Here is a 25409-nt window from a genome sequence, read left to right as displayed (position 1 = left end):
TGTATATTGTTCTGTATAGGTGTATATTGTTCTGCATGGGTGTATATTGTTCTGTATAGGTGTATATTGTTCTGTATGGGTGTATATTGTTCTGTACAGGTGTATATTGTTCTGTATGGTTCTGTACAGGTGTATATTGTTCTGTATGGTTCTGTACAGGTGTATATTGTTCTGTATGGGTGTATATTGTGCTGTATTGGTGTATATTGTTCTGTATGGGTGTATATTGCTCTGTATGGGTGTATATGGTACTGTATGGTTCTGTATTGGTGTATATTGTTCTGTATGGGTGTATATTATTCTGTATGGGTGTATATTGTTCTGTATGGGTGTATATTGCTCTGTATGGGTGTATATTGTACTGTATGGTTCTGTATGGGTGTGTATTGTTCTGTATGGGTGTATATGGTACTGTATGGTTCTGTATTGGTGTATATTGTTCTGTATGGGTGTATATTATTCTGTATGGGTGTATATTGTTCTGTATGGGTGTATATTGCTCTGTATGGGTGTATATTGTACTGTATGGTTCTGTATGGGTGTATATTGTACTGTATGGTTCTGTATGGGTGTATATTGTTCTGTATGGGTGTAAATTGTTCTGCATGGTTCTTTATGGGTGTATATTCTGTATGGGTGTATTTTGTTCTGTATGGGTGCGTATTGTTCTGTATGGGTGTGTATTGTACTGTATGGTTCTGTACAGGTGTATATTGTTCTGTATGGGTGTATATTGTACTGTATGTTCTGTATGGGTGTATATGGTTCTGTATGAGTGCGTATTGTTCTGTAAAGGTGTATATTGTTCTGTATGGGTGTATATTGTTCTGTATGGTTCTGTACAGGTGTATATTGTTCTGTATGGGTGTATATTGTTCTGTATGGTTCTGTATGAGTGCGTATTGTTCTGTATGGGTGTATATTGTTCTTTATGAGTGCGTATTGTTCTGTATGGGTGTATATTGTTCTGTATGGTTCTGTATGAGTGCGTATTGTTCTGTATGGGTGTATATTGTTCTTTATGAGTGCGTATTGTTCTGTATGGGTGTATATTGTTCTGTATGGGTGCGTATTGTTCTGTATGGGTGTGTATTGTTCTGTATGGGTGCGTTTTGTTCTGTATGGGTGCGTATTGTTCTGTATGGGTGCGTATTGTTCTGTATGGGTGTATATTGTACTGTATGGCTCTGTATGGGTGTATATTGTTCTGTATGGTTCTGTATGAGTGCGTATTGTTCTGTATGGGTGTATATTGTTCTGTATGGTTCTGTACAGGTGTATATTGTTCTGTATGGGTGTATATTGTACTGTATGTTCTGTATGGGTGTATATGGTTCTGTATGAGTGCGTATTGTTCTGTATAGGTGTATATTGTTCTGTATGGGTGTATATTGTTCTGTATGGTTCTGTACAGGTGTATATTGTTCTGTACAGGTGTATATTGTTCTGTATAGGTGTATATTGCTCTGTATGGGTGTATATTGTTCTGTATGGTTCTGTATGAGTGCGTATTGTTCTGTATGGGTGTATATTGTTCTTTATGAGTGCGTATTGTTCTGTATGGGTGTATATTGTTCTGTATGGTTCTGTATGGGTGTATATTGTTCTGTATTGTTCTGTATGGGTGCGTATTGTTCTGTATGGGTGTATATTGTTCTTTATGAGTGCGTATTGTTCTGTATGGGTGTATATTGTTCTGTATGGTTCTGTATGGGTGTATATTGTTCTGTATTGTTCTGTATGGGTGCGTATTGTTCTGTATGGGTGTATATTGTTCTTTATGAGTGCGTATTGTTCTGTATGGGTGCGTTTTGTTCTGTATGGGTGCGTATTGTTCTGTATGGGTGCGTATTGTTCTGTATGGGTGCGTATTGTTCTGTATGGGTGCGTATTGTTCTGTATGGGTGCGTTTTGTTCTGTATGACCGTATATTGTTCTCTGAGTGTGTATCATTCTGTGTGTGGGGGCACAGCAGTCTGAAATGTGTGTGTGGGGGGGGGGGGGGGGGGAGGGGGGGGGAGGGGGGGGGGCAAAGCAGCCTGAAAAAGGGGGGGGGCACAGCCTGAAGGGGGGCACAGCAGCCTGAAAGGGGGGGGAGGGGCACAGCAGCCTGAAGGGGGGTCACAGCAGTCTGAAGTGTGTGTGTGTGTGTGTGGGGAACAGCAGCCTGAAAGGGGGGGGGGGGGGGGGAGAGGCAAAGCAGCCTGAAGGGGAGAATGCAGCCTGTGGAAGAGGGTGCAGCTATAGGGGGTAAAGGGCAGCAGCTACAGGGGGTTGGGGGAACAGATGCTAGTGTGTGTTTGCCTCTGTCAGCCCAGCCCAGCAGACAGCCCTCTCCTCTCTGTCCCGACCTCCCTCCTATCTACAACCCAAAGTACCTGCATTTATAGCTGCTGAGCAGAGAGCAGGACAGGAGGGGGATGGTCAGGAAGCAGGAGCCTGGAGCTGGAGGACACTGTGTTGCTGGAGGTTAGCAGCAGCCTCCTCCTCTCCACACTGTGTAATACAGGAAGTCCCGGGCCAGGAGGAACATGGGACGATACACAGGGGGCGGGGCTTAACGGGGGCGGGGAGCAGCCACTGGCATCACAGACCGGCCCTGCAGCACAGGCAGAGATGAGAGCGCTGGGGCGGTAAGCAGCCTCAGTGCGGCCCTGTAATGTACTGGGGAAGGCCGGCCCGGGGGGCAGATGCCACCCTGCCCCCCGGCGCAGCCCGCCCCTGTGTATACATGTACTGTATAGATGGAGTAGGGGGTCCTGTATACATGTACTGTATAGATGGAGTAGGGGGTCCTGTATACCTGTACTGTATAGATGGAGTAGGGGGTCATGTATATACATGTACTGTATGGATGGAGTAGGGGGTCCTGTATACATGTACTGTATAGATGGAGTAGGGGGTCCTGTATACCTGTACTGTATAGATGGAGTAGGGGGCCCTGTATACCTGTACTGTATAGATGGAGTAGGGGGTCCTGTATACCTGTACTGTATAGATGGAGTAGGGGGTCCTGTATACCTGTACTGTATAGATGGAGTAGGGGGTCCTGTATATACATGTACTGTATAGATGGAGTAGGGGGCCCTGTATACATGTACTGTATAGATGGAGTAGGGGGTCCTGTATATACATGTACTGTATAGATGGAGTAGGGGGCCCTGTATACCTGTACTGTATAGATGGAGTAGGGGATCTACCAGTTATTACTGTGGATGTTGTGAGGCAGCTTCCCTAGCAACCATTGCTCCCTGTGAAAATGAAAGCAGTAATCCTATTGGTTGCTAAGGCTCCAACTGCCGTGTCTGCTGCAGCTAATTATATCACCTGTGTTTGCAGTGAGGAGATTTTCCCATTCATCTCTATGGGGCGCCGCTCTTCCCCCTCCCCCTCCCCTCCTGTACATCTGGCGGGGTCGGGACTTTCGGGGACAATAACCTTCCCGGGCACCCAATGTATCTGTGGGCCAAATTTGGGGTCAAACGGTTCAGGCGTTTGGAAGTCTATAGAGGACGGACAGACAGACAGACAGACAGACTTTGATTTTTATTTTATATATATATATATATATATATATATATATATATATATATATATGAATGATGAGTACAAGGACTGACCCTAACTAGCTGTTCCTAATCTCTCCCTAGATCTGTTCCTGAACTTTAACCTATTGCCAGAAACCTCACTGTCCCTGCAAAACTGCAGCAACCACAACATACAAATCCCATCACAAGAACCAAAATTACCTATAGAGAAGGGAAAACCAAATGGTGCCAAAAATGACAAAAAAATGACCTGGAGATTGCGCTCACCGCCAAACAACGTAGTAGAAACCGATGTTCACATAAAACACGATTTATTCAGTCCAACAATAACACGTTTCAGGGCTATGGCGCCCCTTCGTCAGATTCAGGACAAACATAGTATGCTCATGACACAGACCATACTTAAGTACAGCAAGGAATCACAATGATTAGGCTAAAGGAGCGGCGGTCCATTTCCTCCTCCCGGGTAGTTAACCCTATACGCATCAGTGCAAAATTTACATAGTCAAGGTGACATATACAGAATTCACATAAAAAATACACATACAAAACCTTCATACAAAGTCCATAAAATCAATCCATATGTACATCTCCCATATAGTTCATATAAAATCAGATTCATGTGAGGGTAAGTAAATCAATTCATGATGGGCAACTCAGTGTACATAGATCAATTCCTAATGAACAATTTATTCTCCGTTCTACATATCAAAAACCTTCTATATTAGTCCACTTACCCCATCCTGGAGCATAAGGAAAGGGGCAATTTCTCATGGATTCCCTCAGAGGCAGCAGCTGGAAGTACTCTGCGTTCCAACTCATGGAGGGCAGAGAAAACAGTCACATGACCGGACCAAGAGCGGTCACATGATCAGACCACATGATCAGACCACATCACATGATCGGACCAAAGCCAGGAGTCGGATCGTGTGATTACTAATCTATTAGGCATAAGTGTCATGTGGCAAGAATCCTATTTGACATGAGTGTCACTAGAAATGGTGAAAATAAACATGGAATAAAGAGATATAAAATAAAATACAAATATATTACGTTGTTATAAGAACAAGGCTAAGGGGTATATGCAGACCCAATATATAAATATAATTAAAAAAAAAAAATCCACCTTGATCTCCTTCCTTTTTCTTTTCTTTTTTTTTTTCCCCCTCTAGACAATTTTGGTAAAAACAAATATATATTACTCAATTTATAATCATAATAACTGGACCTATAACCTTACAAATATATATAAAACACTACATACTGTATATCTAGATAAAATTATACAACCAAAAAAAAAAAAAAAAGAAAAAGGAAGGAGATCAAGGAGGATTTTTTTTTTTTTTAATTATATTTATATATTGGGTCTGCATATACCCCTTAGCCTTGTTCTTATAACAACGTAATATATTTGTATTTTATTTTATATCTCTTTATTCCATGTTTATTTTCACCATTTCTAGTGACACTCATGTCAAATAGGATTCTTGCCACATGACACTTATGCCTAATAGATTAGTAATCACACGATCCGACTCCTGGCTTTGGTCCGATCATGTGATGTGGTCTGATCATGTGGTCTGATCATGTGACCGCTCTTGGTCCGATCATGTGATGTGGTCTGATCATGTGACCGCTCTTGGTCCGGTCATGTGACTGTTTTCTCTGCCCTCCATGAGTTGGAATGCAGAGTACTTCCAGCTGCTGCCTCTGAGGGAATCCATGAGAAATTGCCCCTTTCCTTATGCTCCAGGATGGGGTAAGTGGACTAATATAGAAGGTTTTTGATATGTAGAACGGAGAATGAATTGTTCATTAGGAATTGATCTATGTACACTGAGTTGCCCATCATGAATTGATTTACTTACCCTCACATGAATCTGATTTTATATGAACTATATGGGAGATGTACATATGGATTGATTTTATGGACTTTGTATGAAGGTTTTGTATGTGTATTTTTTATGTGAATTCTGTATATGTCACCTTGACTATGTAAATTTTGCACTGATGCGTATAGGGTTAACTACCCGGGAGGAGGAAATGGACCGCCGCTCCTTTAGCCTAATCATTGTGATTCCTTGCTGTACTTAAGTATGGTCTGTGTCATGAGCATACTATGTTTGTCCTGAATCTGACGAAGGGGCGCCATAGCCCTGAAACGCGTTATTGTTGGACTTAATAAATCGTGTTTTATGTGAACATCGGTTTCTACTACGTTGTTTGGCGGTGAGCGCAATCTCCAGGTCATTTTTTTGTCATTTTTGGCACCATTTGGTTTTACCTGACTCCACGGGTCCGTGCATAAGGAGCCCGGTTTAGACCTGTTGTGAAGACTGCTGCTACCCCTATCCCTGGGAGGTGTGTTGGACACCATTACATGTGCTGCTGGGTGTCGTGGCTCTGTTTCCACAACCCCAAAAGGTGAGCAATGATTTTTTACATGTGTTAGATCATTATTTCTATCCTGAGGTACTACTCTATGAGGCGCTCTGCCTTTTTTTTGTTCTTTGTTTCTACTATAGAGAAGGGAAAGAACCAAAAATACCAATGGAGAACAGACAAGAACCAAAAATACCTATAGAGAATGGACCAGAACCAAAATACCTATAGAGAAGGGAAAGAACCAAAAATACCAATGGAGAACAGACAAGAACCAAAAATACCTATAGAGAAGGGAAAGAACCAAAAATACCTATAGAGAAGGGAAAGAACCAAAAATACCAATGGAGAACAGACAAGAACCAAAAATACCTATAGAGAAGGGAAAGAACCAAAAATACCTATAGAGAAGGGAGAAGAACCAAAAATACCTATAGAGAATGGACAAGAACCAAAAATACCTATAGAGAATGGACCAGAACCAAAATACCTATAGAGAAGGGAAAGAACCAAAAATACCTATAGAGAAGGGAAAGAACCAAAAATACCAATGGAGAACAGACAAGAACCAAAAATACCTATAGAGAAGGGAAAGAACCAAAAATACCAATGGAGAACGGACAAGAACCAAAAATACCTATAGAGAAGGGAGAAGAACCAAAAATACCTATAGAGAAGCGACAAGAACCAAAAATACCTATAGAGAAGGGAGAAGAACCAAAAATACCTATAGAGAAGGGAGAAGAACCAAAAATACCTATAGAGAAGGGAGAAGAACCAAAAACACCTATAGAGAAGGGAGAAGAACCAAAAATACCTATAGAGAAGGGAGAAGAACCAAAAATACCTATAGAGAAGGGAGAAGAACCAAAAATACCTATAGAGAAGGGAGAAGAACCAAAAACACCTATAGAGAAGGGAGAAGAACCAAAAATACCTATAGAGAAGGGAGAAGAACCAAAAATACCTATAGAGAAGGGAGAAGAACCAAAAATACCTATAGAGAAGGGAGAAGAACCAAAATTACCTATAGAGAAGGGAGAAGAACCAAAAATACCTATAGAGAAGGGAGAAGAACCAAAAATACCTATAGAGAAGGGAGAAGAACCAAAATTACCAACAGTAAAGCAACAGAAACAAAAATACCTATAGACAAAGGATAAGAACCAAAAGAACCATATATCAGGTATATACTGGCAGTGCTGACACACCCCTATATATCAGGTATATACTGGCAGTGCTGACACACCCCTATATATCAGGTATATACTGGCAGTGCTGACACACCCCTATATATCAGGTATATACTGGCAGTGCTGACACACCCCTATATATCAGGTATATACTGGCAGTGCTGACAGACCCCTATATATCAGGTATATACTGGCAGTGCTGACACAACCCTATATATAGGTGCACTAGGTGCAGAGACACTCCTCGAAATGCGTTGCATCAAATAAAAGCCTGAATTTGACTTCACATCAGTGCCAGGAGTTCTCTTCATTCAGAGAAGGTACAGGGGAACGTGGCCGGTGTTCCAAAAGGGGTGTTTGCGCCAGACGAATCCCACCAACCTCTTCCTTTTACCACTATAGAGAATGATGTGTCTAATACATGAGACTGAGAGCCAGAAGAACCAATGACTGGGTATACATATATATATTTATTAACCCCCCCCCTGCCTATTTAGGGTTTGGCGTGAGGCAAAGCCAGAGACACAGAGAAGCTGCTGAAAGCACAAGTGTTATATCTCCCCTTATTGCTGTATTCACCACTTACACTGCTCTCTACTGCTTTATAATGTCCTCTGTGTTGCCCATAAAAAATCTATGGCGGGGGAGGGGGGGGAGCAGCTGCAGCAGGAGACAAAGAAAGAGAGACACAGAAGCTGCAGAAAGCTCTATTAAATGTTATATCTGGCCTTAGTGCTGCATTTACAGCTTACACTCCTCACTATTGCTCTATAATGTCCTCAATGATGCTGTCACTGAGGGTGTGCTATCGAGATATGGGGGAGCAGGATCCCCTCTTCTGTGTGTACAGAGTATGGAGACATCAGAGATGGAGGCTACAGAGGGAAAAACTGGAGAGAAATGTCCTATAAAGTTTATATAATGGCCAGGAATAGTGCTGCTCCTGGTGTACACAGGACAGCGCCCCCTGAGGTGTCGGCTGACAGTGCAGGGATGCGTTACCTCCTCTGATCTCAGACTTTCCTCTCCAGTTGTTTGGGAGATTATTTCTATTGTGTTGCGTCTTCTCGGTTCCATCTTCTGCATTAGAGGCGGTGTCGGGTTCTGACTCCGTATTTTCCCATCAGACTCGTTGCGCTGTCGGCCGTGACCTGTTTATCTGCAGGTAATGGAGACGATTTATGGGTCTTAAATATCAGCAGCTTCTCAGGAAAGACTAATGGCGAATTAAAGTGAAGGACGTGAAAGAGCGTAAGATGGAATGAGAGCGGAGCAGACCGCCTGCGGGGAGGACGCATCGCAATGCTCAGCACTTATAAATAAACCGAATATAACCTGCTACGGGAGGGTCTGTATTGAGAGGCCATTTGTTCTAGCTTCTGCAACGCTTCATCTGCCGGAGAGGGAGAGCGGCGCCAGCAGGACGTCGAGATGGATCCGGGACCACTGTGCTCCAGACCTCCCTCCCCCCTCAGAACCTGCAATGAAATATTAAAGACACGGAGAGCAGCATGAAGGAGAAGGAAGGGACAAGAGATGGGGGGGACAGCGGCTGCATCTACAGTGGGGAAGAAGGGTCTAGAGATGAGGCGACAGCGGCTGCATCTACAGTGAGGAAGAAGGGTCTAGAGATGAGGCGACAGTGGCTGCATCTACAGTGAGGAAGAAGGGTCTAGAGATAAGGCAACAGTGGCTGCATCTACAGTGAGGAAGAAGGGTCTAGAGATGGGGGGCCAGTGGCTGCATCTACAGTGAGGAAGAAGGGACAAGAGATGGGGGGACAGCGGCTGCATCTACAGTGAGGAAGAGGGGACAAGTGATGAGGCGACAGTGGCTGCATCTACAGTGAGGAAGAAGGGTCTAGAGATGAGGCGACAGTGGCTGCATCTACAGTGAGGAAGAAGAGTCGAGAGATGGGGGGGACAGTGGCTGCATCTACAGTGAGGAAGAAGGGTCTAGAGATGAAGCGACAGCGGCTGCATCTACAGTGAGGAAGAAGGGTCTAGAGATGAGGTGACAGTGGCTGCATCTACAGTGAAGAAGAGGGGACAAGAGATGGGGGGACTGCGGCTGCATCTACAGCGAGGAAGAAGGGTCTAGAGATGAGGCGACAGCGGCTGCATCTACAGTGAGGAAGAAGGGTCTAGAGATGAGGCGACAGTGGCTGCATCTACAGTGAGGAAGAAGGGTCTAGAGATGAGGCGACAGTGGCTGCATCTAAAGTGAGGAAGAAGGGTCGAGAGATAAGGCGACAGTGGCTGCATCTACAGTGAGGAAGAAGGGTCTAGAGATGAGGCGACAGTGGCTGCATCTAAAGAGGAAGAAGGGTCGAGAGATAAGGCGACAGCGGCTGCATCTACAGTGAGGAAGAAGGGATAAGAGACACGGGTCAGCTGCTGCATCTACAGTGAAGAAGGAACAAAAGATGGGGGACAGCGGCTGCATCTACAGTGAGGAAGAAGGGTCGAGAGATAAGGCAACAGTGGCTGCATCTACAGTGAGGAAGAGGGGACGAGATGGGGGGACTGCGGCTGCATCTACAGTGAGGAAGAAGGGTCTAGAGATGAGGCGACAGTGGCTGCATCTACAGTGAGGAAGAAGGGTCGAGAGATGGGGGGGACAGTGGCTGCATCTACAGTGAGGAAGAAGGGTCTAGAGATGAGGCGACAGCGGCTGCATCTACAGTGAGGAAGAAGGGTCTAGAGATGAGGGGACTGCGGCTGCATCTACAGTGAAGAAGAGGGGACAAGAGATGGGGGGACTGCGGCTGCATCTACAGTGAGGAAGAAGGGTCTAGAGATGAGGCGACAGCGGCTGCATCTACAGTGAGGAAGAAGGGTCTAGAGATGGGGGGACTGCGGCTGCATCTACAGTGAGGAAGAAGGGTCTAGAGATAAGGCGACAGTGGCTGCATCTACAGTGAGGAAGAAGGGTCTAGAGATGGGGGGGACAGTGGCTGCATCTACAGTGAGGAAGAAGGGTCTAGAGATGGGGGGGACAGTGGCTGCATCTACAGTGAGGAAGAAGAGTCTAGAGATGTGGCGACAGTGGCTGCATCTACAGCAAAGAAGAGGGGACAAGAGATGGGGGGGCCAGTGGCTGCATCTACAGTGAGGAAGAAGGGATGAGAGACAAGGGTGAGCGGCTGCATCTATAGTGAAGAAGAATGGTCGAGAGATAAGGCAACAGTGGCTGCATCTACAGCAAAGAAGAGGGGACAAGAGATGGGGGGGACAGTGGCTGCATCTACAGTGAAGAAGGAACAAAAGATGGGGGACAGCGGCTGCATCTACAATGAGGAAGAAGGGACAAGAGATGGAGGGGCCAGCGGCTGCATCTACAGCGAGGAAGAAGGGACAAGAGATGGGGGAACAGCGGCTGCATCTACAAGGAGGAAGAAGGGACAAGAGATGGAGGGGACAGCGGCTGCATCTACAGCGAGGAAGAAGGGACAAGAGATGGAGGGGACAGCGGCTGCATCTACAGGGAGGAAGAAGGGACAAGAGATGGAGGGGACAGCGGCTGCATCTACAGCGAGGAAGAAGGGACAAGAGATGGGGGGACAGCGGCTGCATCTACAGGGAGGAAGAAGGGACAAGAGATGGAGGGGACAGCGGCTGCATCTACAGCGAGGAAGAAGGGAGAAGAGATGGAGGGGCCAGCGGCTGCATCTACAGCGAGGAAGAAGGGACAAGAGATGGAGGGGCCAGCGGCTGCATCTACAGGGAGGAAGAAGGGACAAGAGATGGGGGGACAGCGACTGCATCTACAAGGAGGAAGAAGGGACAAGAGATGGGGGGACAGTGGCTGCCTCTACAGGGAGGAAGAAGGGACAAGAGATGGAGGGGACAGCGGCTGCATCTACAGCGAGGAAGAAGGGACAAGAGATGGAGGGGCCAGCGGCTGCATCTACAGGGAGGAAGAAGGGACAAGAGATGGGGGGACAGCGACTGCATCTACAGCGAGGAAGAAGGGACAAGAGATGGGGGAACAGCGACTGCATCTACAGGGAGGAAGAAGGGACAAGATATGGGGGGCCAGCGGCTGCATCTACAGCGAGGAAGAAGGGACAAGAGATGGGGGGACAGCGGCTGCATCTACAAGGAGGAAGAAGGGACAAGAGATGGAGGGGACAGCGGCTGCATCTACAGCGAGGAAAAAGGATCAAGAAATAGGGGGACAGCGGCTGCATCTACAGCGAGGAAGAAGGGACAAGAGATGGGAGAGACAGCGGCTTCATCTACAGCGAGGAAAAGGGCAAGAGATGGGGGGACAGCGGCTGCATCTACAGCGAGGAAGACGGGAAAAGAGATGGGGGGTCAGCAGCTGCATCTACAGGGAGGAAGAAGGGACAAGAGATGGGGGGACAGCGGCTGCATCTACAGGGAGGAAGAAGGGACAAGAGATGGGAGAGACAGCGGCTGCATCTAAAGTGAAGAATTAGGGACAAGAGATGGAGGGGACAGCGTCTGCATCTACAGGGAGGAAGAAGGGACAAGAGATGGGGGGACAGCGGCTGCATCTACAGCGAGGAAGAAGGGACAAGAGATGGAAAGACAGCGACTGCATCTACAGCGAGGAAGAAGGGACAAGAGATGGAGGACAGCGGCTGCATCTACAGCGAGGAAAAAGGGACAAGAGATGGAGAGACAGCGGCTGCATCTACAGCGAGGAAGAAGGAACAGGAGATGGGGGACAGCGGCTGCATCTACAGGGAGGAAGAAGGGACAAGAGATGGGGGGACAGCGACTGCATCTACAGCGAGGAAGAAGGGACAAGAGATGGGGGACAGCGACTGCATCTACAGCGAGGAAGAAGGGACAAGAGATGGGGGACAGCGACTGCATCTACAGCGAGGTGATTATGAAGCACCATGGACAGCTCCAGTTTTTATCGCGTGAACACCGGGGGGAGTATATACGGTAAGTGCTTGCACTTGCCCTGGACAGCTCCAGCCTGAGTTATCATGTATCATGGACCGCTCCAGCCTGAGTTATCATGTACCATGGACAGCTCCAGTCTGCCTTATCATGCACCATAGACAGCTCCAGCCTGCCTTATCATGTACCATGGACAGCTCCAGTCTGTCTTATCATGTATCATGGACAGCTCCAGCCTGCCTTATTATGTACCATGGACAGCTCCAGCCTGAGTTATCATGTATCATGGACAGCTCCAGCCTGCCTTATCATGTACCATGGACAGCTCCAGCCTGAGTTATCATGTATCATGGACAGCTCCAGCCTGCCTTATCATGTACCATGGACAGCTCCAGCCTGCCTTATCATATTTCATGGACAGCTCCAGCCTGCCTTATCATATACCATGGACAGCTCCAGTCTGCCTTATCATGTACCATGGACAGCTCCAGCCTTCCTTATCATGCACCATGGACAGCTCCAGCCTTCCTTATCATGCACCATGGACAGCTCCAGGCTGCCTTATCATGTACCATGGACCGCTCCAGTCTGCCTTATCATGCACCATGGACAGCTCCAGTCTGCCTTATCATGTACCATGGACAGCTCCAGCCTGCCTTATCATGCACCATGGACAGCTCCAGCCTGCCTTATCATGTACCATGGACAGCTCCAGTCTGCCTTATCATGCACCATGGACAGCTCCAGTCTGCCTTATCATATTTCATGGACAGCTCCAGTCTGCCTTATCATGTACCATGGACAGCTCCAGCCTGCCTTATCATGCACCATGGACAGCTCCAGCCTGCCTTATCATGCACCATGGACAGCTCCAGCCTGCCTTATCATATACCATGGACAGCTCCAGCCTGCCTTATCATGTACCATGGACAGCTCCAGGCTGTCTTATCATGTACCATGGACAGCTCCAGGCTGCCTTATCATGCACCATGGACAGCTCCAGGCTTACCCTAATCTTGTCTCCCTCTCTGCTCTCCCTTCTCCATCCTTTCTATAACCTCTTCGGTGCCATCTACTTTGTACTTGCTTCCTAAACTCAGAAAATGTCATGTGACTGGCTCGCCCAATCACCTATAGGCACTTTGAGATTCCTTGTACAATGACTCAGGGGCAACACCCCGAAACAGCTGTATGTGGATGGTTACCTGGCCTTGGTTTTTCCCTTGTCATTACATTGACTTAATATGGTGGTTTTGGTGGTTTCCTTACAGGAGCCGCCTCTTGGCGGGGTCCTTCCCGGAGGGATATCTGGCTAATCCTGGGTTTTGAGACTCTTTGATGAGGCTCCACGGACTCTTCTTTTGTACAATGACTGGAACATGAACAAATAAAGCCCTTGTTGCCTCTCGTGTCACCGCCAGTCATTCTAGTCTGTACACTCTCGCGAGCAGGTCTCTAGTTCTGTATTTTTTATTTCATTTTAATTTATTCATTGTGTAAATTTAATATAAATATAACCTGTATTTATATATTTAAATAAGCGCTGTGGAATCTCTTGGCGCTATACAAAAAAATATTATTATTATCATGTTTCATAGACAGCTCCAGCCTTATCATGTACCATGAAAAAAACGGGAAATGGCAGCACCTCTATGCCTCTGTTCACACTGCAGGTTGCACACTGCACAACCCGCAGGTGCAAGCGCTTACCTAATATACTCCCCCCGAGTGGGGCTGCCTCCTGTTGTATGTGAGGTGTGTGGCTACCTCTTGTTGTATGTGGGATGTGTGGCTTCCTCCTGTTGTATGTGGGGTGTGTGGCTTCCTCCTGTTGTATGTGGGGGGTGGGGTGGCTACCTCCTGTTGTATGTGTGGGGGGGTGGCTACCTCCTGTTGTATGTGGGGGGGGGGTGGCTACCTCCTGTTGTATGTGTGTGGGGGGTGGCTACCTCCTGTTGTATGTGGGGTGGGGGGGGGCTACCTCCTGTTGTATGTGGGGGGGTGGGGCTACCTCTTGTTGTATGTGGGGTGTGTGGCTTCCTCCTGTTGTATGTGGGGGGTGGGGCTACCTCCTGTTGTATGTGGGGGGGGGCTGCCTCCTGTTGTATGTGGGGGGTGTGGCTGCCTCCTGTTGTATGTGGGGGGTGGGGCTACCTCCTGTTGTATGTGGGGGGGGTGGCTACCTCCTGTTGTATGTGGGGGGGGGGTGGCTACCTCCTGTTGTATGTGGGGGGGGGGGCTACCTCCTGTTGTATGTGTGGGGGGGTGGCTACCTCCTGTTGTATGTGGGGGGGGGTGGCTACCTCCTGTTGTATGTGGGGGGTGGGGCTACCTCCTGTTGTATGTGGGGTGTGTGGCTTCCTCCTGTTGTATGTGGGGGTGGGGGTGGCTACCTCCTGTTGTATGTGGGGGGGGGGCTACCTCCTGTTGTATGTGTGGGGGGGTGGCTACCTCCTGTTGTATGTGGGGGGGGGTGGCTACCTCCTGTTGTATGTGGGGGGTGGGGCTACCTCCTGTTGTATGTGGGGTGTGTGGCTTCCTCCTGTTGTATGTGGGGGTGGGGGTGGCTACCTCCTGTTGGCTTGCACTCTACCTATGTCCCAATGGTGCTAAAAAATAGATCTTTTGGCTCCTCTCTGCCCGGTTGTAGGCTTGTTAATCCCAGGAGAGGCCATTGTTAGTGTGAAAATGCTAGAGTAGGGACCATGTCTCTGAGGACGCCTTAACCCGGTGACACAGGACACTCTGTAACCTGGTGACACTGGACACTCTGTAACCTGGTGACACTGGACACTCTGTAACCTGGTGACATGGGGGGGCACACTCTGTAACCTGGTGACACTGGACACTCTGTAACCTGGTGACATGGGGGGGCACACTCTGTAACCTGGTGACACTGGACACTCTGTAACCTGGTGACACTGGACACTCTGTAACCTGGTGACATGGGGGGGCACACTCTGTAACCTGGTGACACTGGACACTCTGTAACCTGGTGACACTGGACACTCTGTAACCTGGTGACATGGGGGGGCACACTCTGTAACCTGGTGACACTGGACACTCTGTAACCTGGTGACATGGGGGGGGCACACTCTGTAACCTGGTGACACTGGACACTCTGTAACCTGGTGACACTGGACACTCTAACCTGGTGACACTGGACACTCTGTAACCTGGTGACATGGGGGGACACTCTGTAACTTGGTGACATGGGACACTCTGTAACCTGGTGACATGGGGGGGGCACTCTGTAACCTGGTGACATGGGACACTCTGTAACCTGGTGACATGGGGGGGGGCACTCTGTAACCTGGTGACATGGGGGGACACTCTGTAACCTGGTGACATGGGGGGACACTCTGTAACCTGGTAACATGGGACACTCTGTAACCTGGTGACACTGGGGGACACTCTGTATCCTGGTGACATGGGGGGACACTCTGTAACCTGGTGACATGGGGGGACACTCTGTAACCTGGTGACACTGGACACTCTGTAACCTGGTGACACTGGGGGACACTCTGTAACCTGGTGACACTGGACACTCTGTAACCTGGTGACATGGGGGGGCACACTCTGTAACCTGGTGACACTGGACACTCTGTAACCTGGTGACACTGGACACTCTAACCTGGTGACACTGGACACTCTGTAACCTGGTGACATGGGGGGACACTCTGTAACTTGGTGACATGGGACACTCTGTAACCTGGTGACATGGGGGGGGCACTCTGTAACCTGGTGACATGGGACACTCTGTAACCTGGTGACATGGGGGGACACTCTGTAACCTGGTGACATGGGGGGACACTCTGTAACCTGGTGACATGGGGGGGGCACACTCTGTAACCTGGTAATACTGGACACTCTGTAACCTGGTGACATGGGGGGACACTGTGTAACCTGGTGACATGGGGGGGGACACTCTGTAACCTGGTGACATGGGGGGGGGGACACTCTGTAACCTGGTGACATGGGGGGGGACACTCTGTAACCTGGTGACATGGGGGGGACACTCTGTAACCTAGTGACATGGGGGGACACTCTGTAACCTGGTGACATGGGGGGACACTCTGTAACCTGGTGACATGGGGGGGACACTCTGTAACCTGGTGACATGGGGGGGGGGACACTCTGTAACCTGGTGACATGGGACACTCTGTAATCTGATGACGTGGGGGGGGGACACTGTGTAACCTGGTGACATGGGGGGGACACTCTGTAACCTGGTAATACTGGACACTCTGTAACCTGGTGACATGGGGGGACACTGTGTAACCTGGCGACACGGGACACTCTGTAACCTGGTGACACGGGACACTCTGTAACCTGGTGACATGGGGGGGCACACTCTGTAACCTGGTGACATGGGGGGACACTCTCTAACCTGGTGACGTGGGACACTCTGTAACCTGGTGACATGGGGGGGGCACACTCTGTAACCTGGTGACATGGGGGGACACTCTGTAACTTGGTGACATGGGACACTCTGTAATCTGATGACGTGGGGGGACACTCTCTAACCTGGTGACGTGGGACACTCTGTAACCTGGTGACATGGGGGGGGGGGACACTCTGTAACCTGGTGACATGGGGGGGGGGACACTCTGTAATCTGGTGACACTGGACACTCTGTAACCTGGTGACGTGGGGGGGGACACTCTGTAACCTGGTGACGTGATGGCTGTCACCTCTGTGTCTCCAGTGATGGCGGTCACCTCTGTGTCTCCAGTGATGGCGGTCACCTCTGTGTCTCCAGTGATGGCGGTCACCTCTGTGTCTCCAGTGATGGCGGTCACCTCTGTGTCTCCAGTGATGGCTGTCACCTCTGTGTCTCCAGTGATGGCGGTCACCTCTGTGTCTCCAGTGATGGCGGTCACCTCTGTGTCTCCAGTGATGGCGGTCACCTCTGTGTCTCCAGTGATGGCGGTCACCTCTGTGTCTCCAGTGATGGCGGTCACCTCTGTGTCTCCAATGATGGCGGTCACCTCTGTGTCTCCAGTGATGGTGGTCACCTCTGTGTCTCCAGTGATGGCGGTCACCTCTGTGTCTCCAGTGATGGCGGTCACCTCTGTGTCTCCAGTGATGGCTGTCACCTCTGTGTCTCCAGTGATGGCGGTCACCTCTGTGTCTCCAGTGATGGCGGTCACCTCTGTGTCTCCAGTGATGGCGGTCACCTCTGTGTCTCCAGTGATGGCGGTCACCTCTGTGTCTCCAGTGATGGCGGTCACCTCTGTGTCTCCAGTGATGGCGGTCACCTCTGTGTCTCCAGTGATGGCGGTCACTTCTGTGTCTCCAGTGATGGCGGTCACCTCTGTGTCTCCAGTGATGGCGGTCACCTCTGTGTCTCCAGTGATGGCTGTCACCTCTGTGTCTCCGATGATTTCGATCACCTCTGCATCTCCGCAGCTTTCATCTTCTTAAACGCCTCGATTCTCGCTGTCACTAGACACTTCCTAATGAGCTGCAAGAAGCGAGCGGATGACGGGGTGCCGCGCCCTGATTTCTTCTGTAATGGGAAGCCATGTTCTCTCGTGCGGGATTAGCGCAGCCATGACAATGAACCAGGACTTGTCTCCAGAGGACGCACATTGTCACAACTAACACATCCCATTTTCTTATTCGGGAAGCAGATTAGGCGATGAGATCCGCGCTACAACAATATGGAGATGTTCCTGAAATAACCAAGGGCCCCCCCAGGACGGACTTAATGAATCCGCGCATCACATATACAGAACGCTCCCAATGCCCTGCTTTCTTCTCTATGTAAATTTCCCATCTCACTTGGCCGCGTCTGAGAGAATTATTTTTAATTCCGACTGAAAGTTTGGGCTCCGGAGGTGGATCGGGTCTTATGATAGATGAAGGAGGCAAATAATTATTTCTTGTGGAAGAAGCAGCCGCCTTGTGAGGATAGACAAGGACAAAGGCTGCGCGGCAGAGACGGCATAAAGCTGGCGAGATTATTGGATGGGATCTCTGATGAGGGGCCACGAACGCTCAAGTCATTTTTTAGGATTTTCAGCTTCCTATCGCTTAGCTGGCTCCTGATGGGGATGACGTGGCGGGTTTATTAATCAGCTCCTCGCGTGCTGCATGGATTTTTTTCGGCTAACTTAGCCTCTTTCTACTTCAAGACACGTCTCAAACTAAACGTCTCGCAATGCAGATATTTATTATCCACCTTTAACAAGCTTCTGGCTGCAGCAGATTCCATCATTCAGTGGAGACGGCTCCGGAGGGCATGGCTGGAGAGAAGACAATGATGGCCTGACGCTCAGCAATGGAACCCTCCGCTATGGAGACCTAATCCCTGACTAAGATAACTGAGTCAAGTGGAAGAAAAGCTTTATACATCATTCTACCACAGCAGGGAAACTGTCAGCAAGGCTGAGACCTGAGCCTTAATATCAACTGGGAAGAACCCCTAAACACCCCGACCCCCATGGCCACAATGAGAGCAGGCCTCGCTTATCAGTTTGATCACATGACAGATCCTGATAATCTGAGAGATGAGATATGGCTGCCCTTGGCTCTTGTGAGGGGTATACAGAGTCATGTCCTATGATCAGTCATCAGCACAATGACGGTAACATTTGTCTCTTGTACATGGTAATACCGCAGCACTCTACGTAATTCTACAGGAAATGGCGCAGGTCTAAGGTACAGAAACATTGCAGTCATTGCACATATATAAGATGCTATCATTGGAAATAAACAGGGTGAGGGCATCGTCCTCCATCCAATATATCTTACAAGGTGATAAAGCACATCTGTTCTCAGTGGCGGCAGTGGCGATGGCATCCTAAGGACAGAAGGCGCTGACCTTGAGGACTCGCTGTTTACTGCACATAAATTGACAATTCCAGTCTCCATTTCCAGTTTTATCCTGGGCCTAATTTAGTTCTGGCCTTTGTCCAGGATCTCAGCTTCTACCTTGGCCGAGCGTGGTGTTCGTGTGCGCTCTGGATTCTTGGCAGAAGAGTCAGGCGCGGTGGCTGCGAGGCGACCAGCTCAGCTCTCTTATTTAAAAGCACCTTGAGGCGATGGCACCGCGCGAGGGATGATGAAGGAGACCCATCCACCTAAACTCATCGGAGGCACCGCACGTACTCCAAGGGACAGGAATAGCTGGTTCACAGTAAGAGCAAGCCTTATCGCTCACATCGGAAACTTCCAGATCTGTGTCACAAAAGATCAGAAGATTGGCAATGATTGACGGAAGTGAACGTCATGATCTGAAAAGTTTCTTGAATAACTTGCAGTTGAACGGCCCTGAAGGCCTCACGTGTGGGATAGAGGTTCCTGTCACACGGTGCGATCATTTATAGATGAGATAAGTGTAAGATTAATGTAGAGATGAAGGAGCAGCTGGCGAGTGGTTGCAGGGGCGCACCATGCTTATTAATGGCATCAATATCACCTGGGAGGGGGTCCAGCTCCCGACACACCACCCATAGGCTGCAGCGCCCATGCTGGTTCATACATGTAAATGCTGTACTGTCTGCAGCTGTGTGAGGTACAGCAGCATAGACCCTGAGGAGGACGGGATGCTGGGATACAATGCATGGCGGCTACACACAGTACAGGATGCTGGGATACATGGCGGCTACACACAGTACAGGATGCTGGGATACATGGCGGCTACACACAGTACAGGATGCTGGGATATATGGCGGCTACACAGTACAGGATGCTGGGATACATGGCGGCTACACACAGTACAGGATGCTGGGATATATGGCGGCTACACAGTACAGGATGCTGGGATACATGACGGCTACACACAGTACAGGATGCTGGGATACATGGCGGCTACACAGTACAGGATGCTGGGATACATGGCGGCTACACACAGTACAGGATGCTGGGATACATGGCGGCTACACAGTACAGGATGCTGGGATACATGGCGGCTACACAGTACAGGATGCTGGGATACATGGCGGCTACACACAGTACAGGATGCTGGGATACATGGCGGCTACACAGTACAGGATGCTGGGATACATGGCGGCTACACAGTACAGGATGCTGGGATACATGGCGGCTACACACAGTACAGGATGCTGGGATACATGGCGGCTACACAGTACAGGATGCTGGGATACATGGCGGCTACACACAGTACAGGATGCTGGGATACATGTCGGCTACACACAGTACAGGATGCTGGGATACATGTCGGCTACACACAGTACAGGATGCTGGGATACATGGCGGCTACACAGTACAGGATGCTGGGATACATGGCGGCTACACACAGTACAGGATGCTGGGCTACATGGCGGCTACACAGTACAGGATGCTGGGATACATGGCGGCTACACAGTACAGGATGCTGGGATACATGGCGGATACACAGTACAGGATGCTGGGATACATGGCGGCTACACACAGTACAGGATGCTGGGATACATGGCGGCTACACAGTACAGGATGCTGGGATACATGGCGGCTACACAGTACAGGATGCTGGGATACATGGCGGCTACACAGTACAGGATGCTGGGATACATGGCGGCTACACAGTACAGGATGCTGGGATACATGGCGGCTACACAGTACAGGATGCTGGGATACATGGCGGATACACAGTACAGGATGCTGGGATACATGGCGGCTACACACAGTACAGGATGCTGGGATACATGGCGGCTACACAGTACAGGATGCTGGGATACATGGCGCTACACAGTACAGGATGCTGGGATACATGGCGGCTACACAGTACAGGATGCTGGGATACATGGCGGCTACACAGTACAGGATGCTGGGATACATGTCGGCTACACACAGTACAGGATGCTGGGATACATGGCGGCTACACACAGCACAGGATGCTGGGATACATGGCGGCTACACACAGTACAGGATGCTGGGATACATGGCGGCTACACACAGTACAGGATGCTGGGATACATGGCGGCTACACACAGTACAGGATGCTGGGATACATGGCGGCTACACACAGTACAGGATGCTGGGATACATGGCGGCTACACACAGTACAGGATGCTGGGATACATGGCGGCTACACACAGTACAGGATGCTGGGATACATGGCGGCTACACACAGTACAGGATGCTGGGATACATGTCGGCTACACACAGTACAGGATGCTGGGATACATGGCGGCTACACAGTACAGGATGCTGGGATACATGGCGGCTACACAGTACAGGATGCTGGGATACATGGCGGCTACACACAGTACAGGATGCTGGGATACATGACGGCTACACAGTACAGGATGCTAGGATACATGGCGGCTACACAGTACAGGATGCTGGGATACATGGCGGCTACACACAGTACAGGATGCTGGGATACATGGCGGCTACACAGTACAGGATGCTGGGATACATGACGGCTACACAGTACAGGATGCTGGGATACATGGCGGCTACACACAGTACAGGATGCTGGGATACATGACGGCTACACAGTACAGGATGCTGGGATACATGGCGGCTACACACAGTACAGGATGCTGGGATACATGGCGGCTACACAGTACAGGATGCTGGGATACATGGCGGCTACACAGTACAGGATGCTGGGATACATGGCGGCTACACACAGTACAGGATGCTGGGATACATGGCGGCTACACACAGTACAGGATGCTGGGATACATGGCGGCTACACACAGTGCAGGATGCTGGGATACATGGCGGCTACACAGTACAGGATGCTGGGATACATGGCGGCTACACACAGTACAGGATGCTGGGATACATGGCGGCTACACACAGTACAGGATGCTGGGATACATGGCGGCTACACACAGTACAGGAGGCTGGGATACATGGCGGCTACACACAGTACAGGATGCTGGGATACATGGCGGCTACACAGTACAGGATGCTGGGATACATGGCGGCTACACACAGTACAGGATGCTGGGATACATGGCGGCTACACAGTACAGGATGCTGGGATACATGGCGGCTACACACAGTACAGGATGCTGGGATACATGGCGGCTACACAGTACAGGATGCTGGGATACATGGCGGCTACACAGTACAGGATGCTGGGATACATGGCGGCTACACACAGTACAGGATGCTGGGATACATGGCGGCTACACAGTACAGGATGCTGGGATACATGGCGGCTACACAGTACAGGATGCTGGGATACATGGCGGCTACACACAGTACAGGATGCTGGGATACATGGCGGCTACACACAGTACAGGAGGCTGGGATACATGGCGGCTACACACAGTGCAGGATGCTGGGATACATGGCGGCTACACACAGTACAGGATGCTGGGATACATGGCGGCTACACACAGTGCAGGATGCTGGGATACATGACGGCTACACAGTACAGGATGCTGGGATACATGGCGGCTACACACAGTACAGGATGCTGGGATACATGGCGGCTACACACAGTACAGGATGCTGGGATACATGACGGCTACACAGTACAGGATGCTGGGATACATGGCGGCTACACACAGTACAGGATGCTGGGATACATGGCGGCTACACAGTACAGGATGCTGGGATACATGGTGGCTACACACAGTACCGGATGCTGGGATACATAGCGGCTACACACAGTACAGGATGCTGGGATACATGGCGGCTACACACAGTACAGGATGCTGGGATACATGGCGGCTACACACAGTACAGGATGCTGGGATACATGGCGGCTACACAGTACAGGATGCTGGGATACATGACGGCTACACAGTACAGGATGCTGGGATACATGACGGCTACACAGTACAGGATGCTGGGATACATGGCGGCTACACACAGTACAGGATGCTGGGATACATGACGGCTACACACAGTACAGGATGCTGGGATACATGGCGGCTACACACAGTACAGGATGCTGGGATACATGGCGGCTACACAGTACAGGATGCTGGGATACATGGCGGCTACACAGTACAGGATGCTGGGATACATGGCGGCTACACACAGTACAGGATGCTGGGATACATGACGGCTACACAGTACAGGATGCTGGGATACATGGCGGCTACACACAGTACAGGATGCTGGGATACATGGCGGCTACACAGTACAGGATGCTGGGATACATGGTGGCTACACACAGTACCGGATGCTGGGATACATAGCGGCTACACAGTACAGGATGCTGGGATACATGGCGGCTACACAGTACAGGATGCTGGGATACATGACGGCTACACAGTACAGGATGCTGGGATACATGACGGCTACACAGTACAGGATGCTGGGATACATGGCGGCTACACACAGTACAGGATGCTGGGATACATGACGGCTACACAGTACAGGATGCTGGGATACATGGCGGCTACACACAGTACAGGATGCTGGGATACATGGCGGCTACACAGTACAGGATGCTGGGATACATGGCGGCTACACAGTACAGGATGCTGGGATACATGGCGGCTACACACAGTACAGGATGCTGGGATACATGGCGGCTACACAGTACAGGATGCTGGGATACATGGCGGCTACACAGTACAGGATGCTGGGATACATGGCGGCTACACACAGTACAGGATGCTGGGATACATGGCGGCTACACACAGTACAGGATGCTGGGATACATGGCGGCTACACAGTACAGGATGCTGGGATACATGGCGGCTACACACAGTACAGGATGCTGGGATACATGGCGGCTACACAGTACAGGATGCTGGGATACATGGTGGCTACACACAGTACCGGATGCTGGGATACATAGCGGCTACACACAGTACAGGATGCTGGGATACATGGCGGCTACACACAGTACAGGATGCTGGGATACATGGCGGCTACACACAGTACAGGATGCTGGGATACATGGCGGCTACACACAGTACAGGATACTGGGATACATGGCGGCTACACACAGTACAGGATGCTGGGATACATGACGGCTACACAGTACAGGATGCTGGGATACATGGCGGCTACACACAGTACAGGATGCTGGGATACATGGCGGCTACACAGTACAGGATGCTGGGATACATGACGGCTACACAGTACAGGATGCTGGGATACATGGCGGCTACACACAGTACAGGATGCTGGGATACATGACGGCTACACAGTACAGGATGCTGGGATACATGGCGGCTACACACAGTACAGGATGCTGGGATACATGGCGGCTACACAGTACAGGATGCTGGGATACATGGCGGCTACACAGTACAGGATGCTGGGATACATGGCGGCTACACACAGTACAGGATGCTGGGATACATGGCGGCTACACAGTACAGGATGCTGGGATACATGGCGGCTACACAGTACAGGATGCTGGGATACATGGCGGCTACACACAGTACAGGATGCTGGGATACAATGCATGGCGGCTACACACAGTACAGGATGCTGGGATACATGGCGGCTACACACAGTACAGGATGCTGGGATACATGGCGGCTACACACAGTACAGGATGCTGGGATACATGGCGGCTACATACAGTACAAGATGCTGGGATACATGGCGGCTACACAGTACAGGATGCTGGGATACATAGCGGCTACACAGTACAGGATGCTGGGATACATGGCGGCTACACACAGTACAGGATGCTGGGATACATGGCGGCTACACAGTACAGGATGCTGGGATACATGGCGGCTACACACAGTACAGGATGCTGGGATACATAGCGGCCTACACAGTACAGGATGCTGGGATACATGACGGCTACACAGTACAGGATGCTGGGATACATGGCGGCTACACAGTACAGGATGCTGGGATACATGGCGGCTACACACAGTACAGGATGCTGGGATACATGGCGGCTACACAGTACAGGATGCTGGGATACATGGCGGCTACACACAGTACAGGATGCTGGGATACAATGCATGGCGGCTACACAGTACAGGATGCTGGGATACATGGCGGCTACACACAGTACAGGATGCTGGGATACATGGCGGCTACACAGTACAGGATGCTGGGATACATGGTGGCTACACACAGTACAGGATGCTGGGATACATGGCGGCTACACACAGTACAGGATGCTGGGATACATAGCAGCTACACAGTACAGGATGCTGGGATACATGGCGGCTACACACAGTACAGGATGCTGGGATACATGACGGCTACACGCAATACAGGATGCTGGGATACATGGCGGCTACACACAGTACAGGATGCTGGGATACATGGCGGCTACACACAGTACAGGATGCTGGGATACATGACGGCCTACACACAGTACAGGATGCTGGGATACATGGCGGCTACACACAGTACAGGATGCTGGGATACATAGCGGCTGGAACTGTGGTGTCCCACCACCTGTGCAGTCCTATGCACCTTAGTAAGTTGTTTTCTCAGGTTAACAAAGTGGGAGATGTAGTACCTTATTTTCCCCAGTAAGTGTCACCACTGTTTTTGTCTTT

Source organism: Dendropsophus ebraccatus, chromosome 10, assembly GCF_027789765.1.
Source record: "Dendropsophus ebraccatus isolate aDenEbr1 chromosome 10, aDenEbr1.pat, whole genome shotgun sequence".
Taxonomy (NCBI): Eukaryota; Metazoa; Chordata; class Amphibia; order Anura; family Hylidae; genus Dendropsophus; species Dendropsophus ebraccatus.
This window is presented reverse-complemented; position numbering follows the sequence as displayed.